General features: G+C 43.6%; 1 protein-coding gene and 4 non-coding genes across 5 annotated transcripts in view; all 5 read right to left on the reverse strand.

The window, feature by feature from the left end:
• Positions 1-14,977, reverse strand: part of LOC125740338 (uncharacterized) — a 115,180-nt gene that overhangs the window by 51,059 nt on the left and 49,144 nt on the right. The window lies entirely within an intron of this gene.
• trnag-ucc (transfer RNA glycine (anticodon UCC)) lies at positions 12,851-12,922 on the reverse strand. The gene has a single exon. It is a non-coding gene; the product is annotated as a tRNA-Gly (tRNA).
• trnam-cau (transfer RNA methionine (anticodon CAU)) lies at positions 13,372-13,444 on the reverse strand. The gene has a single exon. It is a non-coding gene; the product is annotated as a tRNA-Met (tRNA).
• Positions 14,147-14,219, reverse strand: trnam-cau (transfer RNA methionine (anticodon CAU)). Its single transcript has one exon. It is a non-coding gene; the product is annotated as a tRNA-Met (tRNA).
• Positions 14,401-14,472, reverse strand: trnag-ucc (transfer RNA glycine (anticodon UCC)). Its single transcript has one exon. It is a non-coding gene; the product is annotated as a tRNA-Gly (tRNA).

Genomic DNA, 14,977 nt, shown 5'->3' on the forward strand with positions numbered 1-14,977 from the left:
AGGTCCTCCAATGCCCCATAAACCGAAACCCCTCTTTCCTACACCATCCTTTTAGCCACGCATTTAATTTCCTTATCTCAGCTAACTTAGCCTGACTTGCACGTGGCACGGGGAGTATTTCAGAGAATACCACCGTGGACGTTCTGCTTCTAAGCTTATTGGCGACTTCTATAAATTTATCCTGCAGAACAGCCCTTCTACCCTTGCCTATGTCGTTGGTGCCAACATGCACCATGACAACTGGATCCACCCCAGCTGGGGCCAAAAGCTTATCCACACGATCTGGAAGGTCTCCTACCTGGGCACCAGGCAGGCAAGACACCGTACGGGACCCTCTATCACGCATGCACACATAACTGTCTACTCCCCTAATAATGGAATCCCCCACTACCACAACCTCCCTCTTCCTGGGGGGAGGGGTCCTCAGTGCCCAAGGGCCCACCTGCCTCCCCAGTCCGTTCCGGCTCTAAAGCTGGAAGAACCTGAAACCTGTTCGACACAGTCACCTCAGGTGATGCCGCCTCTGCAACATGTGTACGCCCTTTCCTGCGTCTACGACCTACGGTCACCCAGCTCTCTCGACCTCTCTGCTCTTCATTCTCCCCCCTCCCGGCTAGTGGCGTACACACCTTCTCCCTAAAAGGCGTATTAACTTGCTCCTCTAACTCACTGTTGCATTGGATGAGAGCCAGTTGCTCCTCAAGGCCGCGAACCTTGACCATGAGCGAGTCCACTAGCTTACATCGCTCGCAAATGAAGTCCGACTGGACACTAACGTCCAGAAGGGCAAACATGTTGCAAACGCAACACTGAGCCGGCCCCATAATGAACTAACTCACTATGACCCCCTACGCCCAGCCCAGTAAATTTATATAGCGAATTTAACTTTAAAGATTAATTAGCGTAACGTTAAATGCAATAAAGTGCCGAGTACACTAAAATAAGTTACTTGGGTTGAAACGGAACTTAATTATTATTTTTATTTAAAATTTTAAATCTGATACATTTACTACTACTTACCAAAAGAACTTCTGCCTGAACCAAGTATGAACTAAAAACAAAACGAAATCGAAGTTGAAGTTGCTCTTGGGAGCAACTACTGCAGACTGTAGCCAATGAGATGCACAGTATGTAACATGTCACTGAGTCAAAAAGGAAGGACCTTAACACAAACACTGATGGAAAAAATGTTTTAATATTTTAAAAATCTGCATTTTAATTTAATTCAATATGATAAACGAGACTTGGAAGAAGTAACAGTGTCAGCTAAATCGGGCGACTTCATGAGGTTAAATATGATAAGCAATATGTTAAAAAATGTCAGTTTATTGGCCAAACATTTACATACAGTATGTATGTTGTAATGGGCTGATATTCATAAACATTTCATTGCTGTGGAAATCTTTGAGTGTTTTACGTGTGTGTTGAAGTCCTCCAGGGCTGTCAGTGGACAAACAGGAGGTGACGGGTGTGGATGGAGACAGTGTCAGTGTTACTATGGAAACAACAAAAGACAAAGGATGTGGTGTAAGATTGGGGGCTCCTCTGCATCAGAGAGATCAGTGAGTTTGCATGGGAGGCCTGTCCTGATCTGGGATGACACAGAAAATAAAACCTTCATTGTGACAATGAGTGGGCTGGAGAGGAAGGACACTGGCTGGTATTGGTGTGCTGCTGGAATCCTGCAGATTCCAGTTCATATTACTGTTAAACATAAGTAATTGATTTAAATCTGCCTGTGAATTATTTATGCTTGAATATAAATAGATACATACTAATCAACCCAGCAGTTTCACTCATGAAGGGGTTTGTGCTTCTTTGTGGGGATAATCCCCTATTTATTAGCTGTTGTGAAACAGAGTTATTTATTGGGATTATTGTTTCAATGATAGTGGCACGGTGGTCCAGTAGGCGGCGCTGTTCCTTCACGCCTCCATGTTTAGGGGTTTGAATCTGGCTTCTGCTCTGTCTGTGTGGAGTTTGCATGTTCTCCACATGCTGTGTGGGTTTCCTCCAACTATCCAAAAACGCACAGTCAGGCTAATTGGTGTCTTTAATATTGAATGTGTGTCTTCTAGTTTATGATCAGTCTGTAATATGACAAAAATCACAGCATTTTCCACAGACATACAGCCAGTCACTTGTTATGTATACAAATCCAGACAAATCCATGTAACTTGCAACATAATTCAGGCATTTTTTCATCTTTGTGAGGATGAATTGTTACTAATGGTGTGCAGACTGACTAACATGTCTGTAGGTGGTTTTTCATTGCAGCGTAGGCCAGTGTTACAGTTGTACTCTGTAATATCTGTTCCAGTGCTGCATCCATCCATTGTCTGAAACTGCTTGTCTAACTCAGGGTCCCTATGGGCGCAAGGCAGGGAACGTCCCATGACAGGGTGCCAACCCATTGCAGGACACGCTCACACTCCATTCCCTCGCACAAGCACACCTACCGACAATTTGACAACTCCAATTAGCCTCAGCATGTTTTTGGACTGTGGGGGGAAATCAGAGTCCCTGGAGGAAACCCCACAATGACACAGTGGGAGCATGCAAACTCCATACACACGGAACTCCAGCGAAGACTTGAGTACACGTGCCAGAGTGAGGCGACAGTGCAAACCACTGCACCACCATGCCACCCTGATACAATAGATACATTAAAATATGTTAATAAAATCATTTATCTCACCTGTTCACTATCAGTGCCCTGGGATGTGAACACTAATTCATTGTTGTCCATCTAATCATTTTCTCTGTAGAATATCTTTCATAATTTATATTTCAGTTTCAAGGGTGACCTTTTCTTAGTCTTTGTTGACTAACACAACACTGCTCTTTATTAACTATCCTTTCTCCTGTTTCCACTGCTCTCATTTTCTCTGCACATGATGAAGAAGGAGGGGATAATGAAAAACTGAGGTAAGCATTCAGCAGCATTTACAGTAGTGTGGGGGTCCAGCTAGCAGCATTTACCTGATCACACAGTAATGGGAAACTGTCATTTTAATTTTAAGGGAAAAAATATTTTTTATTTTATTTTCTTATATTTATTTTCTATAAACTTGCGATCCCATCCCATCCAGGGTGAGCCCTTGCCTTGTGCCCTGTGCTGCTGGGGAATGAGTGCAGGCCTGTTTTTACAAAATAGTGTAACATGTTGTGTGATAATCTCTAGCTATTTTCATGCTCTTTGTTAATGTCTCCTGTTCCTCCCATGTGTCCTGTGTAATAGTACAGATGTGGCTGTACCGTGTTTCTATAAAGCATGTAAGACTTTACTGTTCACATCCACCCTCTTATTCAGCTCTTTGGTCCAGCTGGCTCTGTATGTAGGACTGAGCTGATCGGTGCTGCTGTCGATTATCAAGGTGGTTTTACTTCAGTCAGAATAGATTCACTGTTTTGTTCTTCAGGTTTAAATGTGATATGTGTGACTGACAGACACACTGGTGTATTATATGTCTCACAGGTGGGAGCAGGTTCTGGATGCTGTACTGAAAGCTAGGACTGGTGTGTTTTACCTGATTTGCACCATCATCACCATTCAGCTGCACTGGACCTCCTGTAGAAAGCGGGAACCAGTCAGAGAGAAGCAGAGGGTCTCCCTGGATCAGAGGAAGCTGGCAGAGGAGATGACCTTCGTGGAGCAGAATGAGTCAGACGAGCTGTAAAACAAACTGTTATGCTAACTGCAGTGAGGCCTCTCTCACTCGGCCCTGCTCAGTCTGTACAGTCATAGCATGAGAGTCAGTTAAACACAGAGGGGATGATTATCTGCTGGCAACCTGTACAACCACGTATTGGCCACTTATTCACAAGTGCTTTGCTTCCACCTGCTGGTTAATGTTTAATAATCGTTATCTTGTGAAGGTAAGACTGGTTTTTATTAAATTGTCTCTTGATTCTGAAAAAATATGGTACTATGCAAAAGTCTTGGGCCATCAAAGAAAATGTTTAATGCTATTTAATTGGGTTGTGTATATTTGCTCAGAACAAAAACACAATTATCATAAAAATATATGCAAATTAAAAGTGACACAATAAAAACTAACAAGAATTTCTTCTTTTCTCCATAAAGTTACTGATGCCTTGTTGGATCGCTAGATGAACCACGCTTTGGATCCTAAACCTCTCCTCAGGGGCACCCCAGCCATTCCATGTATTTGTTAAAATCCGCCACCAGCTTACTTAATTAATTAATTTAATTAAACAAATGTTAAGGATGCATTGATTAGCCATAGGAGTTGTGTTAATGGTCAAGTCAAAAATATATGGGTCTATTGGATGGTTGGTGCAAATGTTTTACTAACTTTAGAAGAGATTTTGAAATGACTGGGCTGCCACACTTTGACGGACAAAATATTATAATTCTAGACCAAGATAAAGATCATTTGAACATCATTTTCTTCGACAGCCCAAGACTTTTGTACAGTTTTGTATGTGTCTTTTATACTGGTCATTATTTGTTTAAATACATGATTAATAAATTGATACTTTACAAAACATTTAATATTTTTCTGAAATTGGTAATTATTAAAAACGAATTTCACAAACTTAAATGGTTTGGCTGCGATGGGCTGGCCCCCCATCCAGGGTTGTTCCCGTGCCCATTGCTTCCGGGATAGGCTCCGGACCCCCCACGACCCAGTAGGATAAGCGGTTTGGAAAATGGATGGATGGATAGACCTGAACTATCCACTGCTGCACTGACCCCCACCTTCTTCTTTTTTTTTCCCTTTGTCCTGTCCGGCAGCTTTAGCAGAATCATGGTCTGAATGCACTGCTGTGCCAAACATGTTTGCTTTACCATGAGGGGCTCTATAAACTCTGTATAGGCCTCTCATGTTGATCGATTTCATTTTTTAAATTTTATTTATTTATTTCATTTTTAACCCGTGAAGTATTGCAGTCGGTGAGCTGGCTGAAGAGGATGGACAGATTAGGAGGGAAAAAAAGAAGGAAAAATGTGATGGTCCACTTTACTGTGGCCTTGAGCCACATTAGAAATTTATTTCTGATATATTTAACTTAATCCTCATTTTTCTTTTGCCCATGAGCACGAAACAGCTAAATAATTAGCATGATGCAGAAGTTATTCTCAGACAGGCACTTAATCTAAAAAGCAGAAATGTCATCATACACGATGTGAGGGTGAGACTGCAGATACACTGTGTGCTGCATACAGAGGGTCTGACCTCAGGCCTTTGTGTCAGTTGTTATTATGTTTGATTTGTGATTCTCACCTGGAGGCCCATCAGCGGATGAAGAGGAGCATCAGAGGAGCCTTATGTGTGTCTCACTGACCTCAGATCTGCGGACTGGCACTTACTTCCTGATTCTCCATAACTTTGCTGTTTCTCTGTCTTTATCTGTTACTCAGGAGTCCTGAAGTCCAATGAAAAATCCGCTTTCTCCTATCTACTTGGCTGATACAAGTTCTGCTCACTTCTGCTTGGGTTGCATGGATCACCAGCCACTTGTCACCAACTAACAGACCACAGCCTACCTGACCAATGTCGTAACTGGTGCACCTAGGTATAAAATTTAGTCTCACTGTCTCCAAAAAAGGTCACTGTCTGGAACCCCATGGAACCACATTTTCGATTCCTTAGGCAATTTTTACACTATGTGACAAACAAAAACAACACACAAGTTTGTCTCAACACAGGCTCCATAGTCAAGAAAGCACAGCAGCACCTCTACTTTCAGCTGAAGCTGAGAAAAGTCCATCTCCCATCCTCACAACATTTTACTGGGGAACTACTGAGAGCATCCTGAGCAGCTGCATCACGGTCTGATTTGGGAACTGCCTCGCCTCAGATCATAAGACCAGCGGATAGTGAGGATATTGTTTCTTCCTTTAGGGAGTTTTTCCTTGCCACTGTCGCCTATGGCTTACTCACTGGGGGCTTTGGGTGAGGATACTGTAAAGCGCTTTGAGACAATGTAATGTTGTGATAATGCGGTATATAAAAATAAATTTGTTTGTTGTTGTTGTGTTTGGATAGCTGAGAAGATTATTAGAGTCTCTCTCCCCTCCATCATGGACATTCACATCACACGCTCCATCCGCAAAGCCACCAACATTGTGGATGACCGCACCCACCCCTCACATAATCTTTTCACTCTGGCATCTGGAAAAGCATTCAGGCCTCCACAACCAGACTCAGAAACATGGCGTCAGACTACTGAACTCTCAGGGACTGATCTGATACCACACACAACACACACACACACACACACACACACACACACACACACACACACACACACACACACACAGCTGTGTAATTATATCTTCGTGGGGACTCTCCATTCATTTCTATGGGGAAAACTGTAATCCCAACATCACAACTTTAACCCCTACCAACCCCTAACCTTAACCATATGTAACCAAACCAAATACAAGACTTTTGGCATTTTTAGTTTTTTGACTGTATTTACAGATCTTTGTGAGTACCTGAAAATGCCCCCCAAAACATCAAAATAATAATACACCTACTCCACACACACACACAGAGATTAGGTATTTGAATCTTTGTGGGGATTCTCCATTCATTTGTATGGGCGTAACCCCAATCCTAACTATGGCAACCTTAAACATTGCAGTAGTTACCAAGCAGTAACAGTAAGCAACCAAACAAAATGCAAGACTTTTTGAATTATTCATTTGACTGCATTCACAGAATTTAATAAAATTCAGTATCTTCTTACTTTCGAGACCAAAAACATGTCCCTACAAAGTCAAAATAACATGTTTTTATAGCACTATGTACATAACCACCCACCCAAACGCGCGCACACACACACAAACAAGCCTACCTACAGTATACCCTCCATAGATTCCTGAATGAAATATCTGTAAAGCAGTTATTATGGCATGGCGTTGGGTTTGAACATGCAGTTTTTAAGAATATTGCGCTAATTCTAAACGAAAGACTGCACTAATTCTAAAATGGCTATATAAGAACTTTATTTACCATTAAATGAATTATAAATCAAACCAAAATTTAGTCTCTCAAAAAACATATCTTTGTTCACATTATGAGAAATTAAAAACACCAGGACACAGAATGTGAATAACAAGAACTATAGTGTTCTTTCTCAAAAGCGGACCAACCAACGTGGCTGAAATGCTAATTGCGTTCACCAGCTATGGAAAAAACAACAGCGGTACACCCCAAACATCGCAGTATTACGCAATACCGTAATACTGCGTAGCAAAGACATAATGTCATAAATAAATTACAGTCAGAATTTATAGACAGAACGGCGTGGTTTCCCATTGACAAGTAGATACATGGTTTACGGGCTTGAAGGCGGTTAGATCAACAAATCCAATCACGCCCAGCCAGAACAAGCACGAGCTAAACATACTACTTTTGATTGGTTCAGCTTCAAATTCGTCCCGCCCTAACAATTAATTCTCGTTTTCATTCGTTGAAAATGCCGTCAGTACATATCTTCATCCATTCGACCAATGAAAAATTTCGCTGGTTTCCATAGAAACTTAATCAGTGCAGGTTGACCATAAACTTTCTGACAGAGCGTTGGCACAGAGGTGAGAAGCATCTCTTCGTATGTTTCTTGCTATTTCTTCAGATTATGTTTTTTTAGCATAGTTAATTGTATATTTTATTTTATGTCGTGATTTAGTTCATGCAAATATTGCCGCAAAATATAATTGAAATATATTTAAAATTAGTAGCTTAAACTGTAGATGCTGTGGCCATTTTTCGTAATGTGATTGTTTATATTTAAATTGTAAGAGAAAATAATTGTGTTAAACTTAAAAACAATAAGACTTATGGTTGATATGATTGGTTTTACTCATCCGGTCTGTCGTAATGCGTTTCATCTGAAGATGTTATTCTGAAAAGAGCCCCTATACGTTTACTTTTTAAATGTCCCATGTTGTTGAAGTAAGATTAACCGTTTGCTGGGTTCATTACCATGGCGATGTTATAACGTATCGAAGCAGCATCCTGATTTCGCCAGCGTTACTGTATAGGTTGTGAAACAGTTTTAGCAATTTGGCCGCTTCTATCGGAGTAGCCTCGATGCCACGAGCAGCTAATGAAGGCTCCATCCCTTTCCATAGGCATTCTTGGTGAATAGCATTCAGCAAATGTCTGGAGTACGTTGAAAATACACAGTGTCTAGTTTGGCTTTGAGAGTATCACAGATGGCTAGTTAATTATGTTAACCAGAATGAAAATTCCGAAAGCTGTTTCCTGGACCAACGACCAGCACTGGCAAGCCTGGGACCTGTGGGACGAGGTGATCGACTGGGGAGAGAGGAAAGGTTTGGAGGAGTGCTCACCAGCGACACCCCCACTGTCCAGGCTGGGGAGGTTATGGGGGGACTGGGAGGTGTGACTGACTGGTGTAAGGGAGGTGAGGGTGTGAGAGTGATAGGCAATGCTGGCATTGTCTCTGAGACTCTTCAGGAAAATTACGGCCTGACATCTGAAGAGTGGGAAATTTATAAGACGTATTACCTTCACAAAAAGAAGAAGGTGAGGAAGAATAGGACCAGTCAGGGGGTAGGTGAGGTAAAGGGTGAGGTTAGTGGGGAAAGGGTGGAGGTGGCAGAGAGGGAAAGACATGTGGGTAAGATCTCCGGTGTACAGGTGGAGGGTGCAGACCAGAATGTAGGCATTAATAAAATGCAAAATGGAAGCAATGGGAAGCAAGGTGAGGTGGGGGTAAATGTGAAGGTGGTTAAGGTGGAGGGGGGGAATATTACCCTAAAGGCAGAGGATACGAAAGGAAATGTGAAGGTGGAGGCTTTGCAAATCCGAGTGTGTGAGTTTGGGCTTGCAGAAGTAATTTCTGGGGATGTAAATTTTGAGATTGTGGGGGTAGAAGTAGGGGAGGTAATTATTGAGGGTGTGGACATGGTGAGAGATGTAACCATATTGGAAATAATAGTAAGTGATGTACTAGTTGATATTATAAATAGAGAAAGAGGTAATGAGGAAACTGGCGGTGTAGCGATAGATGTGGGTCAGGTAGAGATAGAAGATGTAGAAGTGGTGGAAAATTAATATTAAAGTTGAGCTTGTAGAGCTCTTGACACAGAGAAGAGCCAAAATACAAGGAAGATGAAGTTGTGGTTCTTCTGCTGCTGTTTGGGGAACATTAAATGTTTAAAACAGTATCAAAGATAATGAATTAAGTGTGATCAATTTTGAGATGTATAGTGGAATGTTTATTAATAATTGTTAATGTGGCGCCCCTGAACCCCCTCGGTTGGCCGCCCCTGCCGGTTGTGTGGGGTCGGGGATGAGGACTAATCGGGGCCAGTCGGGGATCTGGCCCCGATGCCGGGGGGGGCCCACTCCTGCACGCCCTTATTGCTCCCCTGGGCCGGACACCACATTTCATACAACACTAGGGCTTTGAGGGGCAGTGGGGAGGTTTTACTTGTACATTAGACACCACATGACACTAGGGCTGAGGAGGTGGGTTTAGGCAGGTGGGGCTCTGCCGTCTGCCAGTGGTGGGGTGCCCGTGCCTCGACTGTTCACCTGCTTTTTGCACTTTAGTTATATACACAGTCCATGCTACATTAGGGCCTTGGGGTGCAGGGAGGGGGATGGGGGACTCTGCCATCTGCCAGTGGTGGGGCCCTCATACTTGAACTGCACCCACTAATTTTAATGCATTGTAGACATAAACACACAACTCTCTCACACATGTACATGCACACTTCACATTAACATGGGACGGGGAATCAGTGGGGGCTGAGGGCCCCCCCCTAACTCTCTGTCTCTGGCCCTGTGCGGGTGGGGTGGCCCGGCAGGTAGAAGACGGCCCTGGCCGGTGTGGGCCGTCTCCTCTTGTGGGCTGTGGGCTGGGTGGTCCTTGGCTCTGCTGCGCCATGGTGGGGCCCTGGCAGGCGGTCCGGGGTATCTAGGTATGCTCTGAGCCCTTCTAGGCGAATTGGAGGGTTCGGTTTGGGCTGGGCGGGGGGTCTGCCGCTCCCCAGTTGACGCAGGTCCACTCGTGGGGGGGTGCACTTTCTTTGTATGGATCTCCCTTAGATCATCCTGCAGTGTCGGGGAGGGGGGGGGCGTGCCGGGTCGCTACAGTGGGCGGCGATCCGTCTTGCCAGGGAGCGGGCTGGGGGGACCGTCCGCCAGGGGAGTTTTCCCGATTGATGGGGCCCTTTGGCCCTGGACCCGCTTCCCTCGGTGGAGGGCTTGCGGGAGGGACTGGGAGGCTCCCTGCCTGTCCCCCCTCTGCGGACCTCCTTTTACGGGGTTTGGCGCCCCCTTAGTCCCTCGTGGGCTCCGTCTCGGGTTGGGCGGGTGGTTGTCTTGTGGACGTATGGCCATGGGCCGTGTGTTTCTTTTGGTTGTTTGTACTCTGTATTCTCCTACACTTTATTTTCTCCATCCCACCTTTATTACTACGATTGTTGTGTCTGTGTCCCCCTCTCTCCCCGGTTCGGGGAGTTCTGAGCGGCCACACTCTTTACACTGTATCTTTAATTTAATGTAAAATAAAGTTGTCCTCCGAAGAGGGTGGGTGGTGGTGGGCAAAAAAATAATTGTTAATGCTTATTCACAGCAAAATTGAATACAATTTTAAAATGATCTTTTTAGTATTATGTTCAGAGTTACCAGTGTCACCAGGTAAGTTAATTTGATTAATTTCTTTTAAACGACACACACATAAAAATTATTAGCCTTATTATGTATTTGTGTTTAATGTATTGTCTACTTATTAAGCACCATATCTTAAGGAAATTGTCAAGGTTCTGGAAGGATGCAGGTAAAGGCAGGCGTCGGGGAAAACGAAGGAGATTTTATTCTAATAAAAACACAATGCAAAAGGCAAAAGGAAACAGACCATGAGGGGTCAAAACCAGGCTGGGAGAGCAGGGGGGAAACACAGGATCAGCAGGATTGATCCTATACAGCAGGATCGCACACGTAACAATACAATGACTGGACTGGGGAGCACAGAGGCACTATATGCACCACAGATGAGGAGCAGACGAGAGGGACCTGGGATCATCCACACAAGGGCTGAAACGGGAGGCAGGATTAAACGAGAAATAGATGTAGCTCATTAGCACCACACCACAGGGAAGACGAGGGAAACGGGCATGTGGGGAGTGATGGGCATGTAGTCCAGGTCACCTGTGTTACCATAGACTTTAACGTGTCCTGCAGTCTTGTCCCCCCCCCACACCCTCTGCTTGTTCTCTTCCTCTGTTTCTATCTTCACTCCAGATCCCACACATTTCCAGCCCGCTGTTTCTGGGAAAAGCCACTTGCCAATCATCCTTGGAGCAGCAGCCATTCTCAGGATCTCCTACATCACAGATCACCTAATAAACACAGGACCTGTCGACGACTGGAGAAAAGGAGAAACGCTGAAGTACACTGGGCATTTTGGAAGCATTTCGTCATAATAAATTACCTTTGCCTTTACTGTTTCTGTTTACAGTTTCATTATAGTTAATTGCACTTAGTTGTGATTACTCAGTTACAAAGACAATGGGTCACTCTATCATGGGTGATGGTATGCTTTTAGCTGTGCTTCCACAGGTTGTATCTGCCTTAGTAAGTGACTAAATGTCTTTTTCACAAGTGATTTTGATTATGTTTGTAGAATTAAATTAAAGGTAAACCTGCACATTGGTTAAAATAACATCTGACTGCTACAATAATACATCATACAGCATTTTTTGTACTAATGTGCTACCTTGAGACATTCAGGTTGTATAATGAACAATTTTAATAAGAATTGTGTTAAGTAATTAACTTTCAGAATCTATCAATACCATGCAAAAGTGTAAAGTCAAATTTATGAGATACTTATTACAATAAACGGAAGTAGTCTGTACCCATTTAAAGAGGCTTTACATCGTACAGCTTATACTGGTCTGGTTGGTGGGTATAAAGGATCAATTAGAAATCTTCCTCCTCCAAATGTATCATATCATTTCATGAGTTTTGGTAGAGTGGGGGTAGCAGGATAATAATAGGATTTACTGGTTATTTTTGATAAGGTAAAATGGCTAGACGCAGAAAAATAAAAATTTGTGTATGATCAGAATTATCAGTGGTAGGAGATTTTGCTTATCTGTGAAGAAGCAATTTCAGGAGATATAAATCCTTGCAAAAAGTAGTCTCCCACTCTATAAATAGGGTACAATTTGTTTTTTCACGCAGTGGAAATTGAAATGTTTTTTTAATGTTGATGACGACTGTAACAGGTCAAAAGGTGGCGCCAAAGATCCCCAGTAATGCATCGCCCATTAATGTAAAGATATCCCCCTGCCTCGCCATGCATGACTTTTTGCTCAATTGGCTACTGTTCCAGGTGAAATTTTAGCCATGGGATGCGGATGACTGTACAGATGCTTGCATCTGAGATCAGTTTGGGCTAGACGTTGAAATTGGAAGGTTTGTGGATCCGCTATGAGACGAGTAATGGTATCTACTTCTGAAGAAGTTCTTTTGCACAGTTATGGAAGTACGCTGGGCTCATGCAACATGAGTGACATAAAAACATCTATTAGAGTCTGTGGGAGAGTGATTTTGTAAAAGTGCAGCTATGCATGGGAACTGTTTCAGCAAGTAAATAAACTGCCCTGTGTGAGGGTCGAACTCACGACCTTCAGATTATGAGACTGACGCGCTACAGAGGCTTTCACTGAAGTTGATAGCCCTATTTGCCAGTGTGCTAACACATCTGGAAGGCAGACATACAGATTGATGGAGTAATGCTTCTTTCAGTTTCGACAATGCAGATGACATGCTGTTCAGTTGGACTATAAGCACCTGAAGACACTCACAGAGAAGGAGGTCATAAGTAAGGCTGCGTTGGCCGTGAATCGAACCCGGGTCAACTGCTTGGAAGGCAGCTATGCTAGCCACTGTACCACCAACGCCGAAGTTGAAAAAGTTTCGTAGCGATTATCTTTTATCTTTCCACAAACCTGCTAGCAGTATGTCTGGTTCTGGTCCAGGTCTGGTGTTGTGATACAAGTGTAACAGTCAACAAGTATATGGCCCTCGTCACAGATTTTGCTGTTGCCGAATTTTGTTGTCGCTCGATTGGCTACTGTTGCAGGTGAAATCTTAGCCATGGGATGCGGATGACTGTACAGATGCTTGCATCTGAGATCAGTTTGGGCTAGACGTTGAAATTGGAAGGTTTGTGGATCCGCTATGAGACGAGTAATGGTATCTACTTCTGAAGAAGTTCTTTTGCACAGTTATGGAAGTACGCTGGGCTGATGCCACATGAGTGACATAAAAACATCTATTAGATTCTGTGGGAGAGTGATTTTGTAAAAGTGCAGCTATGCATGGGAACTGTTTCAGCAAGTAAACAAACTGCCCCGTGGGAGGGTCGAACTCACGACCTTCAGATTATGAGACTGACGCGCTACCGACTGCGCTAACGAGGCTTTCACTGACGTAAGCAGCCCTGTTTGCCAGTGTGCTAACACATCTGGAAGGCAGATATATAGATTGATGGAGTAATGCTTCTTTCAGTTTCTATAATGCAGCGGGATATTGATGGCATGCTGTTCAGCGGGACTATAAGCACCTGAAGACACTCACAGAGAAGGAGGTCATAAGTAAGGCTGCATTGGCCAGGAATCGAACCCGGGTCAACTGTTTGGAAGGCAGCTATGCTAGCCACTATACCACCAACGCCGAAGTCGAAAAATCTTTGTAGCGATTATCTTTTATCTTTCCATAAACCTGCTAGCAGTATGTCTGGTTCTGGTCCAGGTCTGGTGTTGTGATACAAGTGTAACAATCAACAAGTATATGGCCCTCGTCACAGATTTTGCTGTTGCCGAATTTTCTTGTTGCTCCATTGGCTACTGTTGCAGGTGAAATCTTAGCCATGGGATGCGGATGACTGTACAGATGCTTGCATCTGAGATCAGTTTGGGCTAGACATTGAAATTGGAAGGTTTGTGGATCCACTATGAGACGAGTAATGATATCTACTTCTGAAGAAGTTCTTTTGCACAGTTATGGAAGTACGCTGGGCAGATGCCACATGAGTGACGTAAAAACATCAATTAGATTCTGTGGGAGAGTGATTTTGTAAAAGTGCAGCTATGCATGGGAACTGTTTCAGCAAGTAAATGAACTTCCCCGTGTGAGGGTCGAACTCACGACCTTCAGATTATGAGACTGATGCGCTACCGACTGCGCTAACGAGGCTTTCGCTGACATAAGCAGCCCTGTTTGCCAGTGTGCTAACACATCTGGAAGGCAGATGTATAGATTGATGGAGAAATGCTTCTTTCAGTTTCTATAACACAGCAGGTTATTGATGACATGCTGTTCAGCTGGACTATAAGCACCTGAAGAGACTCACAGAGAAGGAGGTCATAAGTAAGGCTGCGTTGGCCAGGAATCGAACCCGGGTCAACTGCTTGGAAGGCAGCTATGCTAGCCACTACACCACCAACGCCGAAGTCGAAAAATCTTTGTAGCGATTATCTTTTATCTTTCCATAAACCTGCTAGCAGTATGTCTGGTTCTGGTCCAGGTCTGGTGTTGTGATACAAGTGTAACAATCAACAAGTATATGGCCCTCGTCACAGATTTTGCTGTTGCTGAATTTTGTTGTATTTTGCTGAATTTTGAATTTTGCTGTATCACAGGACTGGATATGTTTACAAGGCCATAGTACTGAAGGGGTGTGGCCATCCCACACAGTGACAAGCCCATTCATTCACCTCATCTAGGCCTTTTACTAGGGATGTAAGGTCCTGGTTTTCCTCTCAGACCCTAGAACACACTGCCAGGCTCAGATTCCCGATCCCACATCCTGCTTAAGCCCTTCCCAAGATCAGACACTACTTTTGTTGTCCTTGTTCTTATAGTAAAATGATGGTCTTTGCCTTTAATGCATCATCACTGTTCTGTTAATTACACATGAGTATTATACAAACCAAGCATCATTACTTAGAGAT

The sequence above is a fragment of the Brienomyrus brachyistius genome, chromosome 4, assembly GCF_023856365.1.
Source record: "Brienomyrus brachyistius isolate T26 chromosome 4, BBRACH_0.4, whole genome shotgun sequence".
Taxonomy (NCBI): Eukaryota; Metazoa; Chordata; class Actinopteri; order Osteoglossiformes; family Mormyridae; genus Brienomyrus; species Brienomyrus brachyistius.